The sequence below is a fragment of the Magnolia sinica genome, chromosome 6 (assembly GCF_029962835.1).
Source record: "Magnolia sinica isolate HGM2019 chromosome 6, MsV1, whole genome shotgun sequence".
In the NCBI taxonomy this organism is placed as follows: Eukaryota; Viridiplantae; Streptophyta; class Magnoliopsida; order Magnoliales; family Magnoliaceae; genus Magnolia; species Magnolia sinica.
The window spans coordinates 81,887,773-81,901,069 of NC_080578.1; the positions used below are offsets into that span (position 1 = coordinate 81,887,773).

Sequence of the window (13,297 nt, forward strand, 5' to 3'; positions counted from 1 at the left end):
CTTGATGTTAGAAATGGTCTAGCCCAAAGCTCCTTTGTAGTCCCTTAAAACATTCAACAATTTAATCTCTTGATCCTTGTCTAAAAATGAAGAGATCACCACAGGATAAGTTTTGTTTTCACATAAATATACATACTTAAGCTCATTTGGTAGTGGTTTTAAATCTAGATTTGGAACATTGGTTGATGATGGAAGAGGTCATGAGTCCTTGATAGATAGGATTTGAGTGCGCGGTCTCCATTGGTACATACCAATGTCTTGGGTGGTAGTGCTCTCATTATCATCATAAATTTCAGCAAGCACTTTTGTAAATAAAAAATTTTCAAGTCCTCAATGACTTGGATCAATTCCTCCGTCAGACTAGGTTTCAATTCTTCTTCTTCTATCAAGCAGTCCATGAAATTCAGCTCATGGATCTCATTATTATCAATGGGCTACTTATATAGATTAAAAATATTTAGCTCTAGAGTCATGTTATCAAAAGACAAGTTCATCATTCCATTTCTACAATTTATGATTGCATTTAAAGTTGCTAGGAATGGGCGGCCTAAAATGATGGAAACTTGAGCACTAGCGTTTAGACATGGTTCAGTTTTTAGTATAATAAAATCCACAGGGAAGTAGAATTTCTCCACTTGGACTAGCACGTCTTTTAAATTTTCTCTTATTACCTTAATGGAGTAGTCAGCGAGTTGGAGTGTAATCGTGGTTGGTTTAAGCTCGCCTAATCCCATTTGTTTGTAAACCGAATAAGGTATTAAGTTGACACTTGTACCCAAATCTAGCAAAGCATGCTCAATTTGTAAATTTCCAATAATACAAGGAATAATGGGACTTCCCGAGTATTTGTATTTGGATACAGCCCTTTGTTGAATGATAACGCTCACTCTCTCAGTAAGGAATGCCTTTTTGTGCACATTTAATTTCCTCTTTACAATGCACAAGTCCTTGAGATATTTAGCATATGATGGAATTTGTCTAATGGCATCAAGCATAGGAATATTGATAGTAACCTTTTGGAGCACATCGAATACCTCTTGATATTTCATGGGGACAGTTGAATTTCGAAGTCTTGATGGGAACAGAACTGGAGACTCATATGACTTAGTCTCTTTATCCTTTTGTTGTTGCAGCTCTTGAACTATAGCCGGTTCATCATTCTCTTAAGATGGTGGCTCATCCTCCGGTATTTCTATTGGTTGCATTATCTTGTTATCGACCTCTTTTTCACTTCTCGAGGTAATGATGGCTTTAGCTTGTTCACGAGCAGCTCACTTGGATTTGAGTCTCCAACGAAATGTGTGTTTCTAGGGTTTGTCATAGGTTAAGAAGGAAGGGTGCCTTTTTCCTTAGCATTTAGTTGAGTCTTAAACCTATCCATGACTGTCTTTAATTCTTGATTTGATTGGATTAGAGACTGATTCATTTGAGCTTGAGAGTTCATGAATACGGTCAATGCATCCTCCACAGATGATCGCTTTGGTGGGGGGCACATATGGTGCATTATTAGGTGCCCCAAAGAAGTTGTTTTGTGGAGGCATTTGAGGTGCATTGGGTGCATTAATTTGTGGTCCATTCCTCTAACTAAGATTATGATGGTTACGCCAATTTGGATTATATGTGTTTCTTATTGGTTGTATAACTGACCTTTGGTAGTTATTTATAGCATTTGCTTGCTCATACTCATGTGTGAGATTTTGTACAATTGAGATTATTGGACAATCCTTTGTGTTGTGGTCTGTATCACCACAAATGCTACCAAAATTACCTAAGGAAGTGTTTGGTTTAACCATATCAACCTTCATAATTTCCAAGGCTTCGACCTTTCTACCCAATGTAGCGAATTTTGCATTAATGTCATCTTCCTCTCTTAGGACATATATCCCCACTTTCTCTCTAGGAATGGGTCTAGTTTAGTCTGGTTTAGCAGAGACATCCCATGTCTACGTATTCTTTACTAACATATCTAAAAAATCTCAAGCCTCATTATGATCTTTGTCAAGAAAGGTTCCACCACACATCATCTCTATGAATTGACAGATATCCATGGTGAGCCCCTTTCGGAAAGCATCAATCACATGCCATGGTTTATAACCATGATGTGGACAAGTAATTAGAAGGTCTTTGAAGCGCTCCCAAGCTTGAAAAAATAGTTCATTCTCCTTTTAGGAGAATAACATCATTTCTTATTTTAGTGCATTTATTTTGTGCTCTGGAAAGAACTTTTTCAAAAACTCTCTACTTAAGGCTTGCCATGTAGTGATGGTATTAGGTCTTAGAGAGTTGAGCCATGCTTTGCCCGATCCTTTAGAGAAAATGAGAATAACCTGAGCTTAAGTACATCCCTATTGACCTTGTTTACTTGTAACGTTGCAATTACTTCCTCAAAGTCCTTGATGTGCAAGTAGGGGCTTTTAGAATCCAGGCCATGAAATTTAGGAATTAATTGAATCACACCTGGTTTAAAATCAATGTTCCCTGTGTGAGCAGGGAACACTATGCAAGATGGTAAAGTTGATCTCTCAGGGTGTAGATGTTCATGTAAAGTCCGTGGTTGGTTTAACACATTCTTATGAACTTCATTTTCATCCTCAAGAGGAGGCTTTGGTTGATTTTTTCTGTTTTGATTTATAGTTGGATCTGGCAGATTTGGATTTGGATTATCAACCGGGTCTGCCATGGAATCCAAGTGATGTTGAGTGCCTTTTCTAAGTGAATGATCAAGGCCTGGAACTAGTCCGCCTTTGGAAGAGAGTCAATTGTTTTTTTCCCTACTCTAACGGGACATAAACCATCCACACCATACAACAAATACCACTAATTCAAATACCAGGTATGATACTTAAAATAAAAATAAAAACTTAACCAACAACCCAGGCGGTAGGGCTGACCATGAGGGTTTAGTCTACAAAGCAAAATAAATCAACAACCCAAGCGGTAGGGTCGACCATGAGGGTTCAGTTCACAAAGAAAAAATAAATTAACAACTGAGGCGGCAGGGCCAACCATGAGGGTTCAATCCACAAAATAAAAATAAATCAACAACCCAGGCGGTAGGGCCGACCATGAGAGTTCAATCCACAAATAAAATAAATAAATAAATCAACAAAAGAAAAACTAAGGCAGAAATTAAACTATGCTATTCTAGAAAATAGATTCAGCGGATAATCTTTGTGATCAAACAACAACTGTAGGACAACCATAACACTTGGGTGATAAAATCCCAAGCTGGGCAACCTTATGTCATAGTTAGTGCTTGAATTTACTTTCAAAGAAAAAAAATCTACAGAAAATTTAGAGGGTTTAGAAGAGAACTTACTTTAGAAAAGAACTTACCATAGATATCTTGCACGGATCTGATCTATTTCAGTCTCTCCCTGGCAACGGCACTAAAAACTTGATTACTTGCCTCCAAGTGTAGAGGTTCGTAAGTAGTATCCTGTGAATACAGGGTCGATCCCATGGGGAGATTAATTGTGAGAAGGAAAAAATCAAATGCAAAATAAACTAAGTAATAAAAACTAAACTGATGATTTGATTTCGGGATTTTTGAATGGATGTAATTCAACTGAATTAAAATAACACCTAAGCTTCAAAGTTTCACACACAGGTTAATGTTTCAAAATCATGATGACTTAGATAACACAACTAGGATCTGAGCACTATGGTTAGCCTAATCAAAAAATAAAACAGTTTAAATATTTTAATAAAGGATATAAAAGATTAGAAAATCATGGATTTGCACCATTGAGATATATTCTCAAATGTCAATGATTTTAAGAATTCAATATCAATGAGATAATGAAAATCAAAGAAATACAACAGGTTGAGAACCTCTCCTATCTAGGAAATCTGATTGATCTGGGGTAAGCCTATCCATTAATGTGGATCTCATATGATGGAAAGATATGGATCTCACAAGAGGATAAAAAAACAAAACCTAAATAATGAATAACATGCATACACCACTCTTCTCATCATTAAAACAAGTAATCATCATAATTTAAAGAATTATTAAACCCATGTGCTTCCCTTCTAGCTTGGGCTAGAGGGAACTTAGAAAAACATAATACAATTGCAAAAATATAAAACAATAAGAAAGAAAAAAATGCAAATAAAAAAGATTTAAAATAAAAAAAACAACTTATAAAACTTTAATAAAATTAAAAACTCTTTAAAAATCTTAATTCTTGCTTTGGGATGCCTTAAATGATGCCTGGAAATGCCCTAGGAAGCCATATTTATAAGTGGAGAACTCTAATTTTCGTGCAAAGTTGGAAAACTCTAGAAACCGTCTCAAATTTATACAGTTTCTCAAAATAGACTTCTCACTGGACAGTTTGTTTAAAATAGATTTTTAGCTGCGCAAATTTTGAAAATAGACTTTAAAACTTCAGAATATAATTTTTTAGAACAATTTCAGGATTCTTCACTTCAAATCTTTGATTCTCTTCATCCCTCAATTGGTTTTCTTGGATCTTTGGCATGTAAATTCTTCAATCTTGGTCTCCTAAGATCCATCCCTTGCCTTGATAATTCTTGAGCATCAAATCTGTGCTTTTTTGCACCTTTTTTCAATCCAAGCTCTTAAATTCACCTTGAAACACATACATGAGTAAAATATAACATTAAGCTAATTCATGTTCATAAAACCAAGATGTAAATGGGAAAAATTATGCAATATTTGATTCTTAGCACACCCCCAACCAGTATTTTGCTAGTCCTGAACAAAATAACTGAAGAAAAATAAAAATAAGAATAAAAATTAATTCTAGAAACAAAATTAAAATGAAAACAAAATTCTAACTACACCACTTTCACAGGTAATCTCAATTGCATTTAGCATATGCAACAAGCCTGTAAACCCTTAGGTTTCTCCCAGTGGACGAGTTATAGTATCGTGAGGGTTTTCAAAAATGTTACCTACAAACATTGAAAATATGAAACATAGTTCAACACTCAAACATTTATATAATTATGCCTCCATTCATTATATGAATTCCAACACAAAAAAATACTTATCCTAAGTCTGAAGTTAGTTACAATCTCAATTTCCTAATCCATTACATCCTTGAGTTCAGAGACCTAATCAAAATTCAGAATAGTTATGATTCAATATGTTTAGGTGCTCCGTGACATTAGTCTAACTTTTAGAAATATGCATGTTCTTTATCCTAACTCCTTTCAATCATTCCAAGAATATGAAATCTCTACTTATTTCATTTTCTTCATATCATTTCTTCTTTTATCATTATATCCTCATTATTATAGACCACCTTTAGATGAAGATTTTCACTGGATTTGCTTCATAACCTAAGGTATCGTACTTGTAATGGTAACAGTAATGGATACTTTGGTATTCTTACTCCGGATTACTGACACGATTGTTATGATCATTGCATTCATGCTCTATAATAAAAATTTCTTTTTTATCACTTTTTTCCTTCAATATTCTCTCCTTTAAGCATATATCAATGGCACTAGTTCATTCAACTTAGTTCTTTATTAATTTTAAAATCTTTTAAGCATATATAATTTTAGTAAAAAACAAATTATAAAATTTTAATAAAAATAAAAACTCTTTAAAAACCCTAATTCTTGCTTTGGGATGCTTTGAATGATGCTTAAGAATGCCCTAGGAAGCCATATTTTTAAGTGGGGAACTCCAATTTTCGTGCAAAGTTGGAAAACTCTAGAAACCATCTCAAATTTATGCAGTTTCTCAAAATAGACTTCTCGCTGCATAGTTTATTTAAAATAGATTTTCAGCTGCGCAGTTTTCAAAAATAAACTTTAGAGCTTCAGAATACACTTTTTCAGAATAATTTCACGATTTTTCACTTCAAATCTTCGATTCTCTTCATCCCTCACTTGGTTTTCTTGGATCTTTGGCATCTGATTTCTTTAATCTTGGTCTCCTAAGATCCATCCCTTGCCTTGGTGATTCTTGAGCATCAAATCCATGCTTTTTAACACCCTTTTTCAATCCAAGCTCTTAAATTTACATTGCAACATATACGTGAGTAAAATATAACATTAAGCTGCTTCATGTTCATTAAACCAAGATGTAAATGGGAAAAATTATGCAATATTTGAGTCTCAACACACCCCCCAACTAGCATTTCGCTAGTCCCAAGCAAAATAACTGAAGAAAAATAAAAATAACAATAAAAATTAATTTTAGAAATAAAATTAAAATGAAAAGAAATTTCTAAGTACACCACTTTCGCAAGTAATCTCGATTGCATTTAGCATATGCAACAAGCCTTTAAACCCCTAAGTTTCTCCTAGTGGACGAGTTATAGTCTCATGAGGGTTTTCAGAAATGTTACCTACAAACATTGAAAACATGAAAAATAGTTCAACACTCAAAAATTTATCCAATTATGCCTTCATTCATCATATGAATTCCAAAAGAAAATAATACTTACCCTAAGTCTAAAGTTAGTTAGAATCTTAATTTTCTAATCTATTACATCCTTCAGTTCAGAGACCTAATCAAAATTTAGAATAGTTATGATCCAATATACTTAGGTGCTCCATGACACTAGTCTAATGTTGAGAAATATGCATGTTCTATATCCTAACTCCTTTCAATCATTTCAAGAATATGAAATCTCTAGTTATCTCATTTTCTTCATATCATTTCTTCTTTTATCATTATATCCTCATTATTATAGACCACCCTTAGATAAAGATTCCCACCGAATTTGCTTCATAGCCTAAGGTATTGTACTTGTAATGGTAACAGTAATAGATACTTTGGTATTCTTACTTCCGACCAGGGACGTTGTATCAAGAAAAAGGCCCTGGGCCAGATGTCCAGTACTGGGCAATTTCTTTTGTTTCTTTCTTTCTTTATTTTATATATTTATATGTATATATATACATACGTATATGAATATATATCTGATAGTATACATACATACGTGGTGGGCCCCACATGGGACCCACCTATGAAGTGAAATAATGGTGCATGTATGCACCAGAACGTTGAAGCAGAGGACGCCGAACGCTCCTCTGCCAATCAGTTCAAGTAAACTGATTGCAAAAAGTTGAGATCTCATTAGTTATAATGAGTCTGGGAATTCCGAATGGTCTACATGAAGCAGCACCTCATAAAACCCCTTGGTTTCAAATTTTACTTTCAACCGAAACTTCCGTGGGCCACAAGGAATGTAAACAGTTTCTTCCTTTAAAATTGAAATTATTCTTGCTATGGCCCACAAGAATCTTGGATCATGGTGAAAACTCACACCCTGAGGTTTCTTGCGATTCTACATCTTATGGACCGTTCGGATTTAACACCCATGTCACAAATATGAAGGTGCGCAGGTGCCTGGGTGCCTAGGTGAGTGAAGACATAATATGTCAGTTCACGTAAGCCACTGCAAAATTTCGAGATCTCCCCATGGCTGATGAATCTGGAAAATCTGAATGGTCCACTTGGAGCAGAACCTCATAAAACCCCCTGGTTCCCATTTTTACCTTGAACCAAAACTTGGGTGGGCCATGATTAATGCAAACAGTTTCTTCCCTTGAAAGTGCATTTATCTTTGCTATGGCCCACCAGAATCTTAGATCAGGATGAAAATTTACCTCCTAGGGTTTCTTGGGATTCCACATCTTATGGACCGTTCGGATTTGACACCCATGTCACAAGTGTGAAGGAGCGCACGTGTATTCATGTCTGCATGGTGAGTCCTACACGTGTGGACCCCACTTTTGTGCTCTGGACATAAAACTATCCAGGGGTTGGACGTGATGCACCAGGATGCTCAATATTTATATACGTACCATATAATATACATACTGTAAACATAAATATACTATGTGATATATCTATAATGTATATAATATATACATACATACCATATGGTACAAATATAATATGCATGCTTTGTACATAGATATACTGTGTGACGCACCCATATTGTACATAATGTATACATGTATACCGTATGATGCAAATATATTGTACATAATGTATACACAGATATACTATGGGTTGTATATAGTGGGCAAGCTCATCTATATGGCGGTGGGCCACGTATGGGGGCCCCTCCATGATATAAATACTTATCTGCCCGTCTTGAAATGGACCCTACCAACTAGGTAATTGTATATTGTGCCCACTTATTGGGACAGGTATGGTTAGGCCTGTACTCCTCTCAATAAGCACCAAACCATCACTATTTGGGCCTTTCGACCAACCATGGCGTCCTGAAATCTTAAAACTTATCAGCTAATGCAAGGGATTACTCTAGGAATCTGTTCAAGTGATGCAGAGACGCTAGCTTCTCGAGAGGGCTCACACTAAAGGATGCCCTACAACTTATCTGGTGATGATTCTTCCTTTTGAGCTTTCCATCTTCTCATTAGCTTAAGTTATAGTTTTTATTAAAAATTATAATTGATATCTCTCTCTTATAATCACATGTGTTAGCTAGTGGAAAATGAATTACTATATTACTTGCTTAATGTTCATCCTGTATATTTGTTCATGCTTTTGGATTATTTGTGTATTGCTTATGGACTTTAAACTGGTACATTAGTGGGAAACGCCCACCTATAAATGTACACCCATACTTGGGATGTAACCCGACTGGTTGTGATTAAAATAGACCTTCGACTTAGTGGTTATTGAGTGGTGGTCTAAATAGTCATTGATGTGGGCCTACCATCCAGAGTTGTTGTGTCCAATGGCTTTCAAGGATGGTCTTTTATCACACGGTTCTGATACTCGCCCTATGTGGCCTACTTTGATATCGCCCTATGTGGCTTTGTTCTAGTATTTTCCCTATATGGGTTCGATGTTTTATTCTGTGCAACCATGCGATGGTAAGCCCCATATATTGTAATATGATTGGCCACTAGTCGATGCGGTTCCATTAAACATCCTAAGGTGGTAGCCTCATGGGCCGGGGATGGTAGTCATGGGATACTATGCCCCAGCCGTCGGCCTACGCTGGGCCACGTGCTCCCCGTAGTGACCTTTGAGCTTACCTAAATTGGCTGGTTGTAAATGGATTAATAATGACTTGGCTAATCATGCATACATGGCATATTTCGATGACTTGGATCACTCTGCCCTGCGATTACGCTGCGTGTTGCCCTTATGACCAGTTATTCGATTGTGATATTGACTCAGTTTATCATGCCCTGCGATTACGCTACGTGTTGCGCTGATAACCAATCTTATCCTTGGGTGACGACCCCATTGCCCATCCGGATGTTTTACCCAGGGCATAGACCGTCTGGATGTTTTACCCGGGTCGATCATTGTATTTATGCATCCATGCATCTAACAAGATTGCATTTACTCTGTTTTGGTTGTCTATATGTTTTATACTATTTCTTACCTAATGCGGCGGTGTGTAATCATGAGAGGAATTCACACTGAGTTGGCCACTCATCTATCAAATATAAAACCATACAAGTAGTACAGGTGGCTTAAGTGATATGCATGTTCAGACTTGATAAGGAGCAGGGTACGATCACAAGGAATGCTTGACTGTATGCTTGGAGGAGTTGTGTGATCTTGCGGCTTATATTTATATGCTTTCTATTATTTCTCATGTATTAGATCATGTAATTCTTGTATTTGTTAATTTTGGAGACATTGGTTTGTATAAGTTATTATGGGCATATTTGAATGATAATTTAATTTTTCTTTATGTCAATTTGTCCACACTATGCTCATTTGCTTACTCTGATAAAAGAAAAATATTATATCTGACCATCCTTTAAAGTTAACACTTGGGTTTTTGGGACACGGGTCATATACTGGGGTCCTGAAAATCGTGGCGTTACAAGTTGGTATCAGAGCATAGTTTGGACAAACTTGGCCTTGGGAAATGAACTTATACAAACCTTAAATGTCTGAAGTTAGGGTGTTTAAAATTAGAAATTTGAACTTAGGTGAACTTCCCTTAGATTTAGAAGAATGATTGTGAATATAGAAACCCAAACTTAGGTCCCCTTAGAATTATTAGAACAACTATTGAGAATTTCCTCTATAGCTAGGAGGAATTGAGAACATAGAAAATCAAAATGTTAGGCCCCCTGAACAGTTGTTTGGATAACCATGGAACTTAGAAATGGACTTAAGTTCCCTTTGAAATTGTTAGAGTACCATTCAAACTTATGTGAGAGTCCCTTGAGATTAGAGGAGGTTGAGAACTTAGAAACTTAAAACTTTAGGACATTTGAACATCTCAGGTTTGGTCATACCTTGATTTCCATGAAAACTGCCATCATCGTTGTTGGACTTAGAAATTAAACTCATGCACTGTGGAAAAACGAACACTCAAAGAACGCTATAGGAATTTAGGATCCAAACCCTTTCTATGATTTCCCTTAGTCAAAGATGACATGGACAGAACATTTGGTAAATAAAAAGAACTTACGTATTGTAAGAATTTTCGTGATCACCAGATGGTACACTCGATTGGACACAGGTGCCCTCTAAGCTTAAGAACTGCAACGGGAAATGTAGTTTGAAATCCTTAAACACATCTCTTTGCTTAGAATTACTATTCCCTACAAATTCTGGCACATGAAATTAATTAGAGGTGAAGTTATGGGGTTTTGGGTAAGTGGTTAAGCCTAGATTGAACATATTGAGCATAGATTCGAGAAATGGGATAAGTTTAATGGCGTTCAAATAAAAATTTTTATGTTGAAACTCTGGTCTTGAAATTTGTGTGAGTACTTGGGTACTCAGAGTGCGCGCCAGAAGCATGATGGTCATTCGCGTCTATTCACATAGATCTTGGGTGCTCTCATTTTCAGGATAGAAGATTTCATAGTATTTCCTGTGAGTCTGGAATAATCAGGATCATGGACTGATGCAATAATGCATATGCGATGTGTACACGGTTTGATCTGAATTTCATATCCTAGTAGATTCTAATGGTCTCAATGCCCTGATCAGGCAGAAGATCGGGATTTATCAGGACTTGGAGATGATACGGTGGGCCCTCTATTTTGCGCAGACAGATGGTCGATGTATCGGGCTCAAACCTACTATGACAATCTATTCGTGTCACTCGGAACACTGCAAAATATAGAAATTGGTAATACACTTTGGACAGCTAGGGACTATCATTAGAAGTAAAAGAAAATAAAGAGAAATGTAAAATATTATCATTAGTGGTCGCCTAACTCTTAGTAGATGCGATGAGACACTTGATGTAGGTAAACCTTTAAATAAATCCTTAGTATTGGTTAATGCTAGGACGGCTCCAAATGTTTAGTAGGAATTAATATGCTAAGACTAGATGCTTAGGGGTATGGTACGTTTAAATATGTCCTGTTAATAGTAGAGGATGTGATTGCACAAGTGAGAAATAGAATGCACTATTAAGATTAAATAACTACTTGTAATGTTAACACTTAGGGATACACATAGCAAATCTTGGGACGAGATTTCTGTTAAGGGGGGTAGATTGTAACACCCCATACTTTTAGTACTCGGGTGTCACCACGTAGATCCAAATTAGCTTACATATATGCAATTACCCACATAATTTACCTTACACGTCACTATCCAACAACTCTCAATCTATATATCCATCTTAAACCCTTAGATTTTAGACTATGACAACTCACAACATCATAATAAGATTTAGAATCAATCTGTCCATTTGACTATCACAAGTTAAACTGTATTTAAATAAATGAAAATCTTATTTGTATAATCTTAAGTGTGATGACATCTCATCATACACCTATTTAGTACAATCGATCTGTATGAAACCAATGTAGGGATCAAAATCACAAGATCCACCATTCATCAGTTTACAACGCCTTGTAGAAAGATCCTTTCTATTCAACTCCCAAATCTCACCTAAAACATTCATTAGGATCCTTAGGGTTATCAATAATGAAATACTAGGCAATCCAATCGTTGGATTGGTTTTAATGGTCCTAACTCCTAAATGACCTACAGTGTGGCCCACATCATGAATTATATATATAGTGTGTAGACAATAATAATAATAATAAATACAAAAATGATATAAATACATGTATACACATAACAAAATAAATGAAATAAAATAAAATTATGAGTATTATATGGGCAGTAACAAGTCTTGAAGAGGTAGACAACCCATAGGGCCACTTTAACCGTTGACGATTGATATGGGGTAAACCTGACCACCAGAACAATTATAATCATCCATTAAGGGTCAAGATCTGGTTGGCATGGCCCACCTAGGTCTCACCATTGACCTGAAATAGGCCAGGGTCCCTATGAAGGGTTCCCAATGCGAATGGACGGTATGGATTATTATACTGACATCTCAGCGGGCCCCTACATGGTGCATGTGCACTAAGGACGTTGGTACACAAGCCACACTGGGACCAAGCCTTTTCGCAAACAAGAAATATCTCCTGCCTTTCTCCCCCTCTGTTTGAAACCGACACTCTTCAAGCCCCTAAGTGACCCATCATGATCATTTTCCGGACCATCTAATCTGTTCAGTTTCTCCATGGTGCCCGGTTTAACAAAACCGTATAGCCATGTGACCATTTGTAAGCGGACGGGAAAGATGGGTAGCCACTGTCCGTCCTTAACTAGAAACTGCCCAACCGAGAACCTATGGTGTGAAGAGAGAGAGAGAGAGAGAAACTGACTTCCCCTTTAGGAAGGGCTAAGCTCGGCCGTCCACGGTAAGGACGATCACAGCCATCCATCTTTCTCTCGCTAACGATAAAATGAGGTCACTGTAGCCCTTGAATTCGAACCAAGTGAGAAGGAGAGAGTGCGGAGAGGAAACCCACCCCCCCTGTTTTAAACATAGGTAAGACGGGCAGCAACTGCCCCTGGAGAACCGTCTTCTCTTTCGTTCTTTTATTCTTCTTCTTCTTCCTTATAGCTTCATGTCATATGTCTCTGAATCAGAACCATGTCAAGCAAATGGTTGGGTTCGGTCCAGCCACAGTAACGTCGGGACGAGCCAAACAATGGCCGTTTCAGACCCCTGTTCAGGCCTCATTTTGATGTTGTTTCAGCTCTCCATAGAGCTTCAAACCAGCTCAGGAGACTAGCCAAATAATGGCTGTGGGACGGACTGACGAAGTAGAAATGTCGGGTCCCTGTGTTTTGGTCTGGAACTGAGCCGATCCATGGCTCTGTTTCAGTGGGGAATTCGACCCTATTACAACACCGTTTCGGCCTGACCTGAGCCAATCAATGGCAGTAGGGTGAGCTGAGAAATCGTTAAGCTGAACCTCTACTTTGGAGCTTGAAAATTGGCCAGCTAATGGCCATACTTTCAGGATGTATCAG

The 13,297-nt window shown here is 37.0% G+C and overlaps 1 non-coding gene across 1 annotated transcript; it reads left to right on the plus strand.

The window, feature by feature from the left end:
* The first annotated feature begins 2,091 nt into the window (after positions 1–2,091).
* LOC131250422 (small nucleolar RNA R71) lies at positions 2,092–2,198 on the plus strand. Its single transcript, XR_009173348.1, has one exon. It is a non-coding gene; the product is annotated as a small nucleolar RNA R71 (small nucleolar RNA).
* The last annotated feature ends 11,099 nt before the right edge of the window (positions 2,199–13,297 follow it).